Here is an 18,638-nt window from a genome sequence, read left to right on the forward strand (position 1 = left end):
AGCACCCGAAATTCCAATAAGTTTTTACTATGAAAGGGGATAAATTTCGGATTTCCCCAGAAAATTTACACGCCTGCTTTCATTAACCTCCGTGGCTATCTCCTTTAAAAATTGAGTACTTTTTTTTCTCTTCCATTCATTTTTACTAGTTACACATATTTCATTTTAAAATATGATGCAAAGAATGCCTCACACATTTCTAAATACATTTTTCACATGATCCTCTTTGCAAGCAGAAATGTCAAGTGAAGCATTCTCTCTACTTATTAGGAAGAATGTTAAGGCTCAGAGGTGTTCTGTGACTTGACAACCATTTCAAGGCTATCATAAACACTTTTATTTACATATCAACCTTTGTATTAGTTGCTTTTCTCATTGCTGCAACAAAATACCGACAAAAACAGGGCATATAAAGTTCTTCATGACAGTGAGGGCATGGCGGCCATGTGATGATGCTAGTTGTTCAACACTGCATCTGATCACTTCACGTGGGAAGAGGGAGGCAGTTCTTAGCTTTCTTCTTCTTCTTCTTCTTCTTCTTCTTCTTCTTCTTCTTCTTCTTCTTCTTCTTCTTCTTCCTCCTCCTCCTCCTCCTCCTCCTCCTCCTCATCCTCATCCTCCACCCTCTTTCCTCCTCATCCTCTTCCTCCTCCTCCTCTTCCTCTTCCTCCTCCTCCTCTTCTTCTCCTCCTTCTTCTTCTTTTGTTTAATTTTTTTTTCCTGGTTTAGGTCTCCAGCACACATTCTGGATGTGACTTCATGTCTCTGAAAACAACCTCACAGAAATGCTCTGGGTATATCTTCTAGGTGATTCTAAATCTATTCAATTTGATGATGAAAATTAACCATCACAATCTATTTTCACAGGAGTCCAAGACTTTGTTTCAGCAAGCATCTTAGGGACTTGATAATGTTTAGTTTGGGTAAGCAACTGCAACTTTTAGGGATTATTGACTCATCTCATATAATCACCTAAAGTAATGTGTATTGCCAATAAGGTGAGGTGATATGTTTAATATCTTTATATTTATTTATTTATTTATTTATTTATTTATTTATTTATTTATTTATTGGGGGAGTGTCACCTGCATTCCACATTTGAATCTGTGAAGATCAGAGAACAACTTGCTGGATTCATTTCTTTTTTTTTTCTTTTTTTTTTTCTTTTTTTTTTTTTTTTTCCGAGACAGGGTTTCTCTGTGTAGCTTTGCGCCTTTCCTGGAGCTCTCTTGGTAGCTCAGGCTGGCCTCGAACTCACAGAGATCTGTAGCTGGAGGGCTTCTCTCCAGGTTCCCCAAGCCCCGCAGTCCCACAATCCACTTATAAAATAATCACTCAGACGCTTATATCACTTATAAACTGTATGGCCATGGCAGGCTTCTTGCTAACTGTTCTTATATCTTAAATTAACCCATTTTTATAAATCTATACCTTGCCACATGGCTGGTGGCCTACCAGCATCTTCACATGCTGCTTGTCCTGGCGGTGGCTGCAGTGTCTTTCTCCTCAGCCTTCCGCTTCCCAGAATTCTCCTCTCTCCTTGTCCCACCTACTTCCTGCCTGGCAACTGGCCATCAGTGTTTTATTTATATATAGAGCAATATCCACAGCACTTCCCCTTTTCTTCTTTTTTTAAAAAGGAAGATTTTAACTTTAACATGGAACATATAACAAAACAATTATCGAATTGCAGTTACAATATTAAAGAAGATGTCCTAATATTTGTGAATTTAAGGTTTTATATCTAACTTATCTTTTATCATAACTGAGGAAATTACAACTATCTAGTTTTCAACTACATCAAAGACCTGAGAAGGAACATAATGGTACCTGAGAAATGGTAGATGGATGCAAGCAATTTTCAGGAATCTTGCAAAAGTAGACCAAGACAGCTGGCAGCCTGGACAGTCACCTAATATTTCTTAGAATTGTTGGTGCATTTAAATTGGCTACAGGCCTAGAGTATCTGACAGACCATTTTCAGAAGCAGGATTTCTGAAAGACCATCTTACCCTGTCTTGGCAGAGTACAGTGGTCGCTTTCCTTGTGTCCCGCTTGTCCAGAAAGGACAGCATTGCATTTGTACTGTCAGCCATCAAGGCAAGGGCAGTTCTTTGCCCAGTAGGCCATTTTGTGCCAAAAAGACAAACTTCCAAATGGAAATGTCTTAGAAGCCCAACATTCTCTCGGGATCAATTGGTGCAGCCAGGAGCAATTGTGTCTCATGTCAACAGAATTTTAAGTTATTTAAATGCCATATTCTCTAGGTCTATGAAGTGTTTGAAGATTACCTATCTATCTGAAATATATCTATGTATACCTAGAAGACTTAACTAACATGGCTACAAATATGATTATCATAGATGACTAATTATTAATCTATTTCTTAATTATCCATTACAATTTTAAATGAGTTACATAAACATAATACCTCAAACAAGAATAGAAATATATATATATATACAGTATAACAAAATTAACTTTAAGTTTGTATCAATAAACTAAAATTTATACCAATGTAAAACATTTTAAACATAAACTAAAATCTATACCAATGTAAAACATTTTAAACAAGTTGTTCTTAAAAGTAGGTTCATTAATCTACCCTTTTATCTTATCATCTCTATATCCTATATATCTATATCATATCCCCTTTTCTTTTTTAGAAAGAGATCACATTTATAATCAACCTGTTTTAAATAAAAATATTGTTTTTTCTCTGTCCCACACCAGAGGGCTCTTCTGATTTGGGACACAAGAATCTCTTAACCATTTTTTTAAAGCAATATGTCTGGGTTTAGAGGGGGAGTAAGCCAATTCCACCTCTAAAGCCAGCTTGGTATATTTGGGAATTTGGGCGTAGCATCTCTTACTATTTCCTGCTGGAGGGGGGTGCTGTATCTTATGGGGACGCAAAGGAAAATTTTAGGCCTATGGGGTAGTCCTTGAGGCTGTATTGTGGGAGCCAGTTGCCTTGAAACGTTCTGGATGTTGGATCATCTGGGCCATGGTGTCATCGGAGACCTTTCAGGGGGTCTTGGCTGGTGAAACCTGATGTATCTTAATCTGGAACAAATCCACAGCCTCTGGCTTTCTGTGGAAACAAAAGCAGAATCTCTTTTCCAAAGCAACATATCCTTAAATCCAAATTTTGAAGTCAAGTTACCTTTAAAATATACATATTGGTTTAATTCAACATCTTTTTTGATCAAATGTTTTTTTGCAGTTAAAAATCCCAAAGACAACACAATCCAGATTGTCTGTGTAATATTCATCTTTACGTGGCTTTTTACATTAATTTTTTTGTCTCGTTGAAGCCTACGTATATTTTCCACACATTGTAAACGATTTTATCTGAATCAGTCTTTTTGTGAGCCTATTGCTTTAAACTGCATCCTTCTAAGCCTGAAACAGTGCTGTGGCTGCTGGCTCCGCCCACTTCAGCTTCCCAACATGGCAGTGGTATGTTTTTCGCCAGCTCTGGGAGTCATCAAGTCTCAGAAATAGTGGGTCTAAGCTTTTATCAAAGCAGCATGTAGCCCAGAAACCTTTTTTTTTTTTAAAAAAAAAAAATACTAGTAAAGACTAAATCTACTACACAGCATAATGTGCCTCTGGCAGACCCCTCATTCCCACCATACTACCGGTCAAACGCACACGCCAGGAACCCGCCAGTGTTCAAACCCGCGTTTCGCGGCGTCTAGCTGCTCATATGAGACAAGAAGCAGGAACCTGGTTTTGGCTCTGTTTAGAATTGGTTATTAAATATTCTCAGGTTTAAGGTGGAAACTCGAGCCGTTGGGCGCCATTTGTTGCTGGAGGGCTTCTCTCCAGGTTCCCCAAGCCCTGCAGTCCCACAATCCACTTATAAAATAATCACTCAGACGCTTATATCACTTATAAACTGTATGGCCATGGCAGGCTTCTTGCTAACTGTTCTTATATCTTAAATTAACCCATTTTTATAAATCTATACCTTGCCACGTGGCTGGTAGCCTACCAGCGTCTTCACATGCTGCTTGTCCTGGCAGTGGCTGCAGTGTCTCTCTCCTCAGCCTTCCACTTCCCAGAATTCTCCTCTCTCCTTGTCCCACCTACTTCCTGCCTGGCAACTGGCCATCAGTGTTTTATTATATATAGAGCAATATCCACAGCAGAGATCCGCCTGGCTCTGCCTCCCGAGTGCTGGGATTAAAGGCGTGCGCCACCAACGCCCGGCGCTGGATTCATTTCTATCCTTCTTTGATGCAAGTTGTGGAGATGGGATCAGGTCATGAGATTTGGTGTCAAGTGCCTTTAACCACTGAGCCATCCTGTCAACCCTGGCAATAAGTTTAAATGACTGGAATATTCTCTTGTACTAATGTTCCATTTAAAGTCTATGACACAGTGATTTCTGTGGTCCTTCTTCTATTTTAATATTGCTCCTTTATTTTCTACTTGAAAGTAGGTGGTTATTTAGGTTTTTTTTTTCAGCTCTTAACCTGTGTAATTTTATTCTTAAGGTGCCACTTAATATTTTCACTTAAGTTGATATTTTCTGTTAGCTAATAATATGGCTGAGAAACTAGATTACATTATGGTTTTTCTTTTTGCAGGAATAACTCATGAGAAATGTGTACATCCTACTGAATCATACTGAATGGAACAAAAGGTCTAGATGTAGAATAGAAGTCTAAAATGTCAGCCTGATCCATACTTTATAAAGAATAAATTAAAGAAAACTAAAATTTTAAGACTAAAACTGGACAATTCTCAACTAACTTCCCATCTAATGGTTCAAAGGCATAATTTCATTAGGCTTCAAAGTTCTGATTGGCTAGTTGTATTTGTTTCTTGGATGTGTAAATTTTTATTCATTTACTGAAAAAATTAAACAATTAAGCAAAAGCACCCTTCCTTGAAAATTAGAAGACTGTTGAATTTTGACCATACTAGCCAGGTTTCAGAATCCACAAACAGATTCTAACAAGTTTCTAATGATCCCATATTCTCTTTGGAATATCTGCATATTTGGTGCATTTCCAACTTGAGTCATTGTTTTTTTGTAGTGTCTGGACTACAAAGGACTTCTTCAGGCAGCATTCTTCAAATTTAAAAGATAGGTACTGAAAGAATTTACTAACCTCGGCATGAGGTAATCCAAGCTCATCATAATTTCCAGCTTCTATCTACTGATAAATAGTTCTCTTTTTTCCTTTCTGTTTTCAATGCCTTTGTAAGAAATCACTATCATTAGTGTGTGTGTTTGTGTGTGTGTATGCCTGTGTGTCTGTGTGTGTGTGCTGTCATTTTGTATATATAGGCAAGCAGAATGTATATGCATATGTATATGCAGAAATAGCGTCAAACATAATCTAGAATGAGAAGAGACATTGAGATCCCATATATTCTATTGGCAGAAGTCAATCTAAAAGAATCAGCTGCAAAAAATCTACTAAGTTACTTGAAACAGTGATGATTACACAGAGAAGCGAGTGGATAGAGGGCAGAACAAAGGATCAAAGATAATTATATTCTAACCTTCAGAACTTATCTAAGGACTTTCAATGTTTCTCCATCAGGATTTAAGAATTATTATTATTTGATAAATTCTATATGCCTTCCATTTTTCCCATTTATGAACAAAAATATGTTCAGTACATGTATTAGGCTGGTCCCATTGTTACCTGTTGGATTTGAAGCAGAGAACTCTTCTGTTTCTAAATTTTAAGAAAAGATTATAGTTTTCAAAAAAAAGTTATACTTCAGGAGACTCTTTTACACTGGGGCCTGTTTTACATAATAAAATTCTGTGCTTTGAATGTATATGTAATAGAATGACAATTTGAGAAGGATTAGTGGAAGGTAAACATATAGTGCACACAGGATATATTAAATACTAGGGTCCTAAGGATAGACTATCACAGGCATTTTATAAGGTGGATCCCAATCTCCTTGTAATCTCCTCTGTGAGCTAGATTTACTGAGTGAATTATAGCAAATGTACTATGACAGAAGAAATTAGATGCTATATCTAACATTAGATTGTTTAAAAAGAATGCAGATGTATTCCCTGGGTGTCTTGGCTCTTCCTGCCATTTGTAAAATGGGCATGCTTCTTCTTATGGGTGTCATCTGAAAATGCTAACCATCCAAATGCCAGGTTAGGACACTCAGGAAACAATGCACACATTTATTGCTTGTGCTTATTTTTAGTGGATTTTTATTTTATTTGACTTACAACTTTAGCTTTATTGGGGGAGGGGTAATTTAGAGTATCATTGGCATCTTTTTTTCTTCTTTCATCACAAAATTGTCAGAGTCTTATTGCAGTTGTCTTTATTTTTTAAATTATCATGCAAAAGAATTGATGTCATTAAGGCATTTCATATATTTTTTTGTTAGTTTTCTTGCCATACATCCCTCAAGTAATTCATTTCTTCCTAGTAGCCACAGTTTCTTCATAATCCACTTCTTAGGCTTCTTTAAACATCCTGCTTGGTCCTCTTCATCAACCAGTATTTGAATCTGAATTTCTATCCTGTTGCTTTTCCCGTCTTTCTTAGACCTGTCTTTTCAAGATTTGCCTTAATATTTCAAGATGCTATGGCCACTTAATTACATGCTACTATTTCTGACTGGCCATATTCTCCCATGTGGAATATTCCATATCGTATCTTGCCAGCTAGTTACATTAAGGGATTGTGTATAGATTTTATTTCTCTAAGAATCACAAATGTATTTCTTGTTTATATAAAAGGATTTGAGCTATTCAAATTAATTTTCCCCAGATGAATACAATCTTACGGAATACATTTTTGACCATTTTTATTTCCTCAAATCAATATTTATTTGGTAAGATTTAGTATTTCATTTCATCAAATACATATTTGAAGTTGTAATAAGTTTTCTATGATTACTGAGACCTGTTTGCAAGGTTTATGAGTTCCTCTTGTCCATCTTCAAAAAATGGGGAAATAGAAAGGGTTATTCTTGTATTTCTGTGAAAATAAAAAAATAAAATATTTTATTGAGCTTTGACAGATGCATCATTAGTACACAGTGTATAAGTTAGTTGTATCATCATTTCAAATTTGAGTTTAATTAGCCCCTCACGTTTGTGAAATCTTTATCTCATGAACAAATGAAGTCTGGGCTCAGTTGCATCATATGCCTTGCACCTCTCTCCTATAAATTCCAAATGTTAATATTTATTTTATTCTTTATAATTCCATTATTGTTTCACAGAACTTTATAACCTGAATTGTGTCATCTAAGAATTCACAAATTAAAATCCTCAGGTTATAATTATACTTAAAGAGGTAACAACATTAAAATCAAATCATTAGGCTCTAATCTAATATGACTATGTTCTAATAAGAAGATAGAATTTGTACATAGCCAAGCACACAGGTAAAATAATAAGAAGTCATAGGAAATGTTTATCTACAAGCCATGCAGAAAGGCCCTAGAAAGCAATCAACCCGGGTGAAACTTTGATCTCAGACTATTAACATTTAGCATTGTGAGAAAATAAATTACTGCTATTTGAGTGGGCCAGTCCATGGTTTTCCATTATGGGAGTCTGAGCAAGCTATAGTATTTTACCTTGAACATCTAATAGCGTTCTTAGAGATCTTCATATATTTTCTTAAATTTCTTGCTTGGTATTTGTCCTGGTAAATTTTTGCCAATTTGATTCAAGCTAGAGACATCTGAGAAGAATCTTCTGATGAGAAAATCCCCCCCCCCCATCAAATTGGCTTGCAGGCAAGCCTAGAGACTATTCTTGATTGGTCATTGCTATGGAAGGGCCCAGGCCACTGTGGGCTGTGACATCCCTGGACAGGCTGAGATATATAGGAAAACAGGCTGAGCAAGCCAGAGAGGCAATCACTCCTCGATGATGGCCTGGCTTCTGTTCCCGCCTTTCAGGTTCCTGCCTTGGCATCCCTCAAAACCTTTTCCTCCATTAGTTGCTTTTGTTTATTTTCTTTAATCATAACAGTAGAAACAGAAAACTAAGAGAATAAAATTTATATTTGATGTTTTAATGTCAATCTAAACAGTGGTGCTTTTCTAATGGTGTTGTACAATGTATATATACTTTGCTCTTGCATATAAAAATATTGATCTTGTATATTGACATATTGACCTTGCTAGATTCACCTGTTAAATCTGTGTATATAGTTCCAAAATGTTTTGGTTGCTCGTTTATTCATCACATTTTCCTCAGATTTAAAGTAGATGCACAACAAAGAAGGATATTGTTGTACCAGGAACTTGGAAGCCTGAGTTTATGGGATCTTTTGAGTCCAGGAGTTCAAAGCTGGCATAAGAAACATGACAAGTCCACATTGTTTTTTGTTGTTGTTGTTTGTTTGTTTGTTTTTGTTTGTTTGTTTTTTTGCTTGCTTGTTTGTTTTAAATGATGGGCTATAATCTTGGTTCAATGGTAAGGGCACTGGTTGTGCAAAGGTGAGAGCCTGAGTGCAATCCTTGATTACCTTCATAAAAAAGAAAGGCATGGCAACACATATGAACCTGTGCAATGGCAGTGCTGTGGAGGTTGGAGACAAGGGGATCACTTGCTGGTTGTCAGAGTAGCTCTAGGTTCCCTGAGAGACCACATCTCAAAGGAATAGGCAGAGAATGATAGAGCAGGATCCATGGTGTGTTTCCTGAGCCTCAATCTGAATGCACAGGTACATGACCCCTAGACTCAACACACACACACACACACACACACACACACACACACACACACACACACACAAACACTCACAAACACATATACAACCCTTTTGTTTTTTAGTTAAAAATTGATCTGGGCATCGTGATAGACACTTTTTATCTTAGTACTCCTGTGTCTGAGGTAAGATAATTGCAATGAATTTGACAATGGCCTGGGCTATGTAACAATACCTCTGCCAGTCCTTCATACAAAGATCCTGTCTCAGAGAGAGAGAGAGAGACAGAGACAGAGACAGAGACAGAGACAGAGACAGAGGACAGAGAGAGATAGAGAGACACACAGAGAGAGAGGGAAGAAGAATGAAAAAGACAAAAAAAGAAAACAATTGTGCCTTTTTCTGTTCTCATGGCTCTGTCCTTTCCTTTCCCTTTATTCACTTACACTGAATACAGTCAGGCCTACTCAATAATATTAAATTAGAAGTGGCAAAATTGGATATCTTTACTGTTTTCTTATTTGGAGAAATATTTTAAAATTATAACATTAATTATAATCTTAACTTCATAAGGAGCATTTTTTGCAGGGATATGTGTATTGCTGGCATTCTGTTCAGTTTTTAACATGAACAGATGCTGAACTTGATCAAATAGCAAATGATTTTAGAAGGAGACCATGTTCCAAGCACAGCAAGTCTCCAATCTGTTACTCAGACCTTGTGCCACTCCACTAATGCCATTTGGTTTCTCTTTTCCACAGTCTTGGCCTAGTGCTGGGAGCAACGTGAAAATTCCCAGTCACCAAAAAGATCTGAGTAGCCAAGTGCCCTTAGGAAAATGTGGCTGTTTGCTGATGATTTCACCATGTTTTCTGTGGTTTTAAACATTTACCTGTGGGTAGTGTTGTAAAAACCTGATGGATTTCTGGCTTTAATAACCCAATGAAATGCTTGGGTACAGATTTTCTTTTTCACCTTTAACCAGAGTGCAAGTCCTCAAAATTCAATACATTCCATTGGAAGCAAAACTGGCCAGATGTTTTCATCTCTTTAACTCTTCAGTCTGTCAGTACTCAAGGGACTTTTTTAAATAGTTCAACTAATAAGCATTTCTGATATGTATACGGAAGATTCTCCCTCTTACTACTTTCTAGGGATTTCTGTAATTTTTCTATATAAATTAAATTATTCAATAGAGGTTACAGAGATGGCTCATTTGTTAAGAGCACTGGCTGCTCTTCCAATGGATCCAGTTTTATTCCCAACACTCTCATGGCATCTCACAACTGTCTGCATCACCAATTCCAGGGATCTGACACCCTCTTCTGGCCTCCACAGGCACTGAATGCACATGGTGCACACACATACATGCAGGCAAACATAAATAAATAAATCCAAAGAAAGTTAAATTCTATAATAATTTACAATTTGTAATAAATTTATTGACTTAAAATATGAAAGTATAATCAGTAAAAAAATCTGTTTTTAAGACTTGGTAAGATTTTTATAAGTGGACAAATAATTAAGAGATGGTGATTCAATGATTGATCTTTTTAACTAAGCTTTTGTTTTCCTTTTTCTCTTTTGTTTTATGTGGTGATATTTTATTTGTGCTTTATTAAATAAAGCTTGACTGGAGATCAGAGGAAAAAGGCCAGCCATTATAAGTAGACAAAGAAATCAGGCAGCAGTAGCACACTCTTAATCCTATCACTCTATGTGTTCAAGGTCACACTGGAAACAGAGCCAGATGTGGTGGCACATGCCTTAATTCCAACACTAGTTAACCATGGAGGTCTGGAGGTCTGTACAGACAGACAGAAAGTGACAGAGCTGTGTAGGAAGAGGAAGTGATATAGCTGGACAGAGAACAAATCAGATGGCAGAACAGCAAGGCATACAGACATGGGTAGACAGGAAGTAACTCACTTTTGGAAGCTGCAGAGTTGGTGAGGTAAGGTTGGCTGGTGGCTTTCCCTATTTCCCTGATCTCTTTCAGGCTTTCACCCATATATCTGGCTCCATGTTTTTTATTTAATATGACTATTTAGAAATTTTTCTACAGTCTTAAGAAACTAATTTGGGGTTCTTTCAGTATCACTTGAAGGGGGAGTGACCTAAAACTCTCATGTGGACTGAGAATCTCTGGACAGGAATACTGGCCTGGCTGATAACACCTATGAAAGCTTCTGATAGGGAACCCACACACCAGACCCTGCTGGAATCTGCTGTGTTGACACTACAGGGGAACTGATGTCTCTTTCTGCCCTATAAAACCCCCAAGCCCCACCAAGCCAAGTATGCACAATCTCTACTTCCATGAAAAGACTACAACCATCCAGACTATGGCCCTTCGGTTGTTCTGATTAAAGGAACTATTCTGCTTCTGGAGATGTCTATCTGCTTTCTGTTATTTCCACATTGCCTACCCAGAGCAGAGGGCCTTCAATATTGGTCTAAAAGACTGCATCCACCACAGACTCACTGGGAATGTAAAGCCTGTCCAGTGTTTTGAGGTGCTCCAAACCTAGGCCCCCTGTGGAACTCTGGAAATTCCTAGGCTTTTGCCCCTTTATTTCCATAAGAAAAGGGCTCCTTCTGCAAATTAGGTTTGCTCCCTTGGCTGCTGTCCAAACTAGGTGAAGACTTGGGAAAGGACTGTAGCCTCCTCTCCCTTGCCTTCTGAGATGGGTTCCAAATTGTCTGTGCCCAAGAACACCACTTTGGCAGAGCCAGGCGGATCTTTGTGAGTTCAAGGCCAGCCTGATCTACAGAGCGAGATCCAGGACAGTCTCCAAAACTACATGGAGAAACCCTGTCTAGAAAAACCAAAAATAAATAAATAAATAAATAAATAAATAAATAAATAAAAATTAAGGCTCAAACTTCAGGTTTTGTTGACCTCAGATTCTTAAGTGGCTCTCTATTCAGATCTGTCTCCAGTATCAATTAGACAAAAGCCACACCTGGCCTGAGTTAGGTACTTTCCACTTCAAAACCCTCACTAATTTAGATAACTTCACTAGACTAAATGCAAATGGTCTGCAGTTCCTGATCTTTAAGTTTCTCTTCTATTCTTCAGTCTTGTTCTCCCCTTTATTCCTTCATTTCATCACTTCTTCATTTGTTATCAGCTTCTAAACCTGGCTCCCTGGAAACCCCTCCCTGTCAGATGCAAATCTGATTGATGAGCACCCTCTCTATCAAAGTGGAGCACATTGTTATATTATCAAAATTTCCTTTGCTATTTACCCCAGTATGCTGGCTTTGGATGGGATTTGGCCTTCCCAAATGTCTGTTCTGGGTCAGGCTGGCCCCCTCACTCTGCCTGGGAAAGGGAGAGGAAAATAGCAAAACAACTCTAACCCCATCCTGGAACTGGGTTGGTAACATTCCATGAGAAGTTACTCCCTAAAGCACCTTTATCTCTTTCTTCTTATCTCTGTGGCAAGTCTGCAGAAACTCCCTGCTGTGATTCTAGCTACTCTATCAGCTACTTATAGATTCAGCTTTCTTAAACTGAGACCATAAAATTCCTTCCTCTATTTCTTTATTTTATTATTTTTGGTCCTACCTACCTAATCCATAGGGTATCATCTTCTCCTATTTCCATATTAGCCTACATAACTGAAGTATCTTTTTAAAGAAAAGGCTGTAAAAATCTGCATTTGACCTGAAAATGGTGGCTTCCCCGGGGTCTTTTGCCCTGATAGGGAATGGGCTCACATCACCATGGTTCTGAGTTGGGTTTGAAAAGAAAGCAGCCATGTGGTTTGATCAATATCTTTTCTATTGATTTCGTAAGAAGACAATGTCATGTAACTTCACCACCGTCTTAGCAAATGACACCACAGGGCATAAATGGTGGTTCCCATAAAACTTCACAGTTCCATTGAGTCCTCTGGGGATCACGACAATGTCATGTAACTTCACCACCGTCTTAGCAAATGACACCACAGGCCAAAATGGTGGTTCCCATAAAACTTCACAGTTCCATTGAGTCCTCTGGGGATCACGACACCTCTTTTATGTTAGAATAAGGAGAGAACATCAGACCTCTAACATGTTTCATTTGCAATTTTAATGTTTTGATTTTAATTTTGACAGTTTTTACGTAATGCTTGTTCTAAGGAGAACCTAGAACTTTCCAGCTAAGAGCACCAGCACTGGCATGCTAACAAAGGAAGTTAATGTTTGAGATTCACAGATCACAACAGAGATTCAAAGAAAAAAAATTGCCCAGTGCTACATAAGCTGCTGCCAATGAGGAGCTGCAATACAGCCTCTGCTAGGTCTCAATGCCTGCTGTTTCTGTCTGGTATCTCCAGGCTGATTTTCCTCTGAGATAATATGTTCTCTACCCTCTCAATACCCCTTTGTTCCACATTTCTGCCTGATCTAACAATATGTTTACTTTAAACTTTCCCTTTCACAATAAAAATTATGAAAATATAATCTTAACAAATAATAATACTTGAAATCTTGTTTATTAAAATATATCTTATATATTATCATATACATAAAGACTGTCCACATGTGGTTGTGATTTGTTTTATAACATGTACCTAGTACCATGTTGACTTATAAGTAAGTATTCATGTAACCTAAAATTGTTAACTTATAAAGCTTTATTTTTGCTCATAGTAAAATTAAAATTTTAAAAATAAAACTGATAAAAAACAAAAATGAGTTCAGTCAGTATGACCACATAGTTAAAATAAATAGAGATGGCTAATGGTCCCAAATCTTCTGTTGGCACAACACATGATTATGTGTCTTATCCTTAAAAGCAGGTTTTAGAATTTTAAATTTAAGAATTCATATAATTGTGCCAACAGAAGATTTAAAACACAGATCTCCTTGATCCTTATCCCAATTCTAGTTCTACAGCATGATCTCTATTACATGAAAGTATAAATTAACTTTGAGAGATGTCTACCCCTGTTCCAGGATATGTTTCTCCCATAGGACAAGTGCCCTCTCTTTAGTTAAGAAAAACGTATGTCTGTGTTTTAAAATTGTTTTTATGTAAATACACACACACACACACACACACACACACACACACACACACACACATATATATATATATAAACATTTTAAGGATTTTAAGAATAAATTTTTATCATGACAGCCTATTTAGAAACAAACAAATGAACCCAAGGATTTTTCAAGATCCAATGCAGAGCTTCTGTCCTATCTTCTGAGGTAAACAATTAGATCTTCATAACTGGTGCTGGCATAAAATGATCACAGCAGGGCATGCCATAAGTTAAAAGAGAAGATGAACAGGCCATCCCAGGCAGTTTGTGTGACCTCTAAACAGGAGACGAATGGGTCATCCAACTCATCTCTCTATTTACCACTCTGGGCATTTTTCAGAGCAAAAATACCTGGACTGAGGCTCCCTTGCATCAACTAACCTCTCTGTCCTACCAGCTCTCAGAAAACCTTAAAGAAATTTCAGATCATCCTAATGTCCTTCAAGACCAACTCTATTCATTGTCACAGTACTCCAAAGTTAAAGAGGACTACATATCCTGACTATTTCCCCTGGGTGGGATTTCTGCCCTCCTCCAGGAGCAATGCTGCTTCTGCACCAACAAATCCAAACTGGTTTGACATGGGGTCCAAAAACAAAGAGAAAAGACAAAAAAATTAATGACAAGCTTCTCACTTTAGTTGAGTTTTGTTCCTTCCCTCTCTGCTCCCAACCATCACTCCTTTTCTCTTTATTACCTCACACTTAAGTTTTTAACCCATCTTTTAATTGTTCTGATTACTAAACCTATCTTCCTTAAAACAACCAGACTCCCCCCTATAATTGCACAGAAATATCCCTTCTTAAACTCTCTTAATGGTTCTTAACCTACAACAGCTCCATTTATTCCTGTTACATCTGCAAGAAGATGTGTGGGATGCTGTGGAAGAGTTCTGGCTGCAGGAACCTTTATTTCTTTCACCCCAGACTAGATAGAATTCTTTACATTGCTCCACTACTTTCTTCCGATGATACCTTCTACACATGGTCTGCAGCCTCCTGTTGCTTCTGCTAGCTTCCTTTGGTGCAGAACTCCTGCAAGTGGGTAGAATGGCTCTTGAGTGAAAGTTTCCCCTAGCATTACTTTACCAGGCTTATACTACAAGCTTTGGCTTTATGCATTGGACCCTTTTACCTCCATCTCTAACTTTTGAAAGTAAAATGTCCTTTCACTAGCCACAACCTCTTTATTTTCTCCCCTTGATTGTGATTTTCCTATGGACTCAAGTTTTTCTCTCTTTCCTTAATCTTTGCACAAGAGAGCTGGGCACCCCTCTTAAATAGAACATATGAGTTCTTTATTACAGCTAGTTCCACTTACTTATCCAACTGGTGGGTCTGTCTGTCCACTTGGTCCAGCACTACTGGAAGGTTTCTGTCCCCTCATCACTCTTTATCTATACACCCTCTCAAGCTACATTTTAACCTAATGATTGACTCCTTTCTAGGTTGTATACCCATAATCTCCTAAGCTGTCCCAGTTTCTATCCTCTTACTATGCCTTACTGCTCCCATAATCTTTGTAAGGGAGCTATCACTCTCCTCAAATTTAACAACTCCATTTACACTCCTTACCATTGTGACATGACTCATCTTTAGCAAATAATCACTGCCACTCTAAGACAAATCTTTTCCTGCCCCATATTGGGGCCCATATCTATGGACATTGCCTCCTCTCCTTGCCTCTTCTCTGTGTCTACTGCTCCTAATTTTTCCCTCGCTCTCTATGTTCCTGGGTAATCTCTCATTTTCATTCTGGAATCAAGTTATCCATTTCCAGGTGCCCCCCACCCCCTTGCAAATGATTATTTTTAAAAAGTTTCTCCAGGAAGGAACGACATCAACCATACCATCCACTGAAGCCAATCAAGTTAAAACTGTATGAAGTCAACTCCTTAGATCCTGTGGACAGAGTCTAGTTCTTCCTTGGGTTGTCCGCCCTCACCTCCCGAAAGAAGCAGCCAATGAGCAAACACGGCCTGCTCCTTTTCTATATCTTCAGGGTCTGGAAAACTAAAGGCTTCAGGTGGACTAGAATACTGAACAGGAAAGTTGAATCGACTAAAACACCCGTGGAAACTTCTGATGAGGGGATTGATGCAGTAAACCCTGATGACATCTACCACTGAGACCTCAATGGAAATAATCTGTAGATGAAATCTATCATCCCAAATTTGTTCTTTCCACCCTACAAACCCCTCATCCCTCCAATACCATGCCTTGCGGGTACAGTCTCTGCTCCCTGAGAGTCTTCAGACCTTTAGTTTTTCTAATTAAAGAAACAGCTTTGTTTCTGGAGATGCCTGTCTCCCGTCACTTCCACATCACCTTGATCAATTCCAATCTAATACCATTGACTTCTGTTTCTTTTGCTTGTATCAGAATTTGTGAAAGTTTTTAAACTTCATTTGGTGTTCTGTATCCAAATTTATTGGTGATATAGTTAAATTGCCTATTGTACCTTTAAGAGCATTATTGCCTTTTATTCTTCTGTTGCATTTTCTTTAAAGTGAATTGCTAAAGTTACTGCCTACTTGCCCTTTATTTTTTATGTGTCTTTTTCTGAAGCCTTTTATTTCAATTCTTGAATGACATTAAATGTGCTACATTTAAAGAAAGTTTTAAATTATAACCAAATTTGACTTATAATAAAGTAATTCTCTTAGTTATACTTATGAAAGTTCTGCTAGATTTTTAATTCAATTACTCACTTTGTCAATTACTTTTGCTTTGTTTATTTAATTTTCACCCATTAATATGTAAGTTCTAGTGTGTTTTCCCATAGCAGTAATTAATTCATTACTTCATTACTTTGTGGCCTTTGTTGTTGCTGTTTTATTTTGTCTTTTCTTTTCTCTGTGTGTGTGTGCGTGTGTGTGTGTGTCCTAGACAAATATATGTGGTTAATCTACTCAAAATAATATATGTCTCTTCCCATAAAAATCAACATTTTCTTTACAGAGATATTTTATTTTCTTTAAGGCTCAATGAAATTTTAACTTCTATTTTAATTTCCACAATCTCTTACCTGTGTTTCTATTCCCATTAGAAATGTAGAATGATTTAATTTTACTAATTTTTCTCCTCCCTGATTGTGTTCTAAAGTAAATTCTATTAGGTTCATTAAAAGTTCTTGTATTTAATTTTTGAGAATTTCATATATATGAATTTATATTAACGTTATATCTACCCCCTTTCTCTCCCCCTTTAAATCATCCAGTGTGCCCACTCTCCTCAAATTCATTGCCTCTTTTACTTTAACTACTATTATTTTCACAAACAGTCATAGAGAGAGAGAGAAGGAGAAAGGTGTGTGTGTGTGTGTGTGTGTGTGTGTGTGTGTGTGTGTGTGTGTGTGTGAACTCAGCCTGCTGAGTCTATTTAGTGTTGTCCTTATGATTATGTGTTTGGGGTTGACCACTTGGGATTGGGTAACTTATCCATGGACTTGGCACTCAAATAGCTTATTCATCCTCTCTCAGAAGTCATTAATTGCATGTCATTTTGTTTTTGAAATACATTTAATTATAAAATAATTGCATCATTTTCCCTTTCCCTTATATCCTTCCAACTTTACCCATACCCTTCCATATTTCCTTTCAATTTATTGGCTTCCATGAAATTGTTATTGCTGTTGTTATTGTTGCATACATGTTTATGTGTTTGTATATGCGCATGTACATAAGTATATAAATAGCATTTTACAATTTATTGAGTATACATAGTATTGGTTACATGTGATTTCAGTATTAACCACTTGGTATTGAATAGCCAAGTATGGACTAATCTGTAAGTGGATTTTTCCATCCTGCCTGCCAGCTCAAAAATAATCACATGGAGACTTCTTATTAATTATGAAACACATTCACAGCACACAGAATATCCCACAATCCCATTTTCTGTCTAATCAAAATGTGTTGCTCTGATTGGTTGATAAATAAAAAGCTGATTGGCCAGTAGCCAAACAGGAAGTATAGGTGGGATAAGCAGACAAGGAAAATTCTGGCAAGAGGAAGGCTGAGTGAGGAGATATCAGCCCACCATCTAGGGAGCAGCATGTAATGGCACACAGGTAAAGCCACGGAAAACTTGGCAACATATAGATTAACAGAAATGGGCTGAGTTTATGTGCAAGAGATAGTCAGTGGTAGACCTGAGCTAATGGCCAAGCAGTTTTAATTAATATAAGCCTCTGTGTGTTTACTTGGGTCTGAGTGGCTGCAGACCAAGAAGGACACAGAAAAACTTTCAGGTATAAGGAGCCATGTAAATTGTGGCTTAGGTTAATGATTAAGAAAAACAATTGAGTCCCATTAGCCCAGCTACTTTAAATTCTTCTAATTCTTAATACTGAACTTTATATCAAAAAAAAAGTGTAGTTCTCACGACTCATAAAAGAAGTTTCTTTTTCAACAGACAATTCATTACAAAATTTCACAAGGATCAAAATGCAGAGAATTGACTGTGCAGTGAGCAACCCAACTTATATATTTACAACACAAATCCCTACACCATATGCTCAGGGAATATCACAGTTGAGGGGTGGAAAGACTGTAAGGCCCAGAAGACTGTGACATCTGCTGTGAGATTGTGTCTTTTACCTATGATAGGGAAGCTGAACCTATGATAACTTTGCGATATGGCTGCCTCTTCAGGAGCTGAACAAGGACAATACCAATAGATGTGATAATGCAGAAGTAGGTAATCACACTCCACCCTTGGATAAAGAACTATGGGCAATTAAGGGATGCTGAGAAAAGGAGAATTCAATGTTGTAGTTTGTAGATTCCACAGGTAGGAGACAATAAAAATTCCTTTTCTCTTCTGGCCCCATGGTTATCCACCTTCATCTTCTAACACCATAAAAACTAGCCTGTAGGTGGTGATGAAACATTTAGATCAGCTTGATTTCTCCATGTTCTGGA

The sequence above is a fragment of the Peromyscus maniculatus genome, chromosome 19 (assembly GCF_049852395.1).
Source record: "Peromyscus maniculatus bairdii isolate BWxNUB_F1_BW_parent chromosome 19, HU_Pman_BW_mat_3.1, whole genome shotgun sequence".
In the NCBI taxonomy this organism is placed as follows: Eukaryota; Metazoa; Chordata; class Mammalia; order Rodentia; family Cricetidae; genus Peromyscus; species Peromyscus maniculatus.